The following is a 616-nucleotide window of genomic DNA, read 5'->3' as shown; positions in this document are numbered from 1 at the left end:
TGGATGCCCTCGCTGGGAGCAGGACCCGGCAAACCTCTGCCATGTTTCATGTATTGAGCTGTAATTAGGAGCAAAGGGCAGGGGTGGAGGGTGCAAGGGAGCATTAATAAATTATCTTCCTTGTTGTTAATTGACGTGTCTCAGAGTCAGCGGATCACTGAGCCGAGGGCCTGGCTCCCCTTGCAGGCGCATCACAGGCTCGTTACTGCCATCGTTAGCATATTCAGGTTTCCTTGCTTAAAGCCAATTAGCTCCTGGCCAGGCCTGACTGGGGAAGCCTTGGCCTGATTTGCACAGTTTTGAATTGGTGAAAGAAATCAAAAATAATGGAGGCAGGCTGGGGATGGAAAGCGCCCGGGGGGCTCTGCCTGCTCGGGGAGGTGCTGGCAGGACCCTCCGCCTTTTCCGAAGGGACGGGAGAGGGGGAAATATCACAGTAATTAGAAGTAAAAAGGAACATGGCCTAATTTGCTCCTGGGCGGCGAGTTCGGCCTCACGATGAGGCTCAACAGATGCCCCAGTGCTTCCTCCAGGAAGAGGGAGGTGATGGAGGGGACCGGGGTGGGGGCTAAGGATGGCTGCCCACGCGCGCCCCCCACCCTGCTTCGGCGAAACG

This window comes from Apaloderma vittatum, unplaced genomic scaffold (assembly GCF_000703405.1).
Source record: "Apaloderma vittatum isolate BGI_N311 unplaced genomic scaffold, ASM70340v1 scaffold27281, whole genome shotgun sequence".
NCBI classification, from domain to species: Eukaryota; Metazoa; Chordata; class Aves; order Trogoniformes; family Trogonidae; genus Apaloderma; species Apaloderma vittatum.
The sequence above is the reverse complement of the archived record's forward strand: the minus strand, read 5'-3'. Positions refer to the sequence as shown.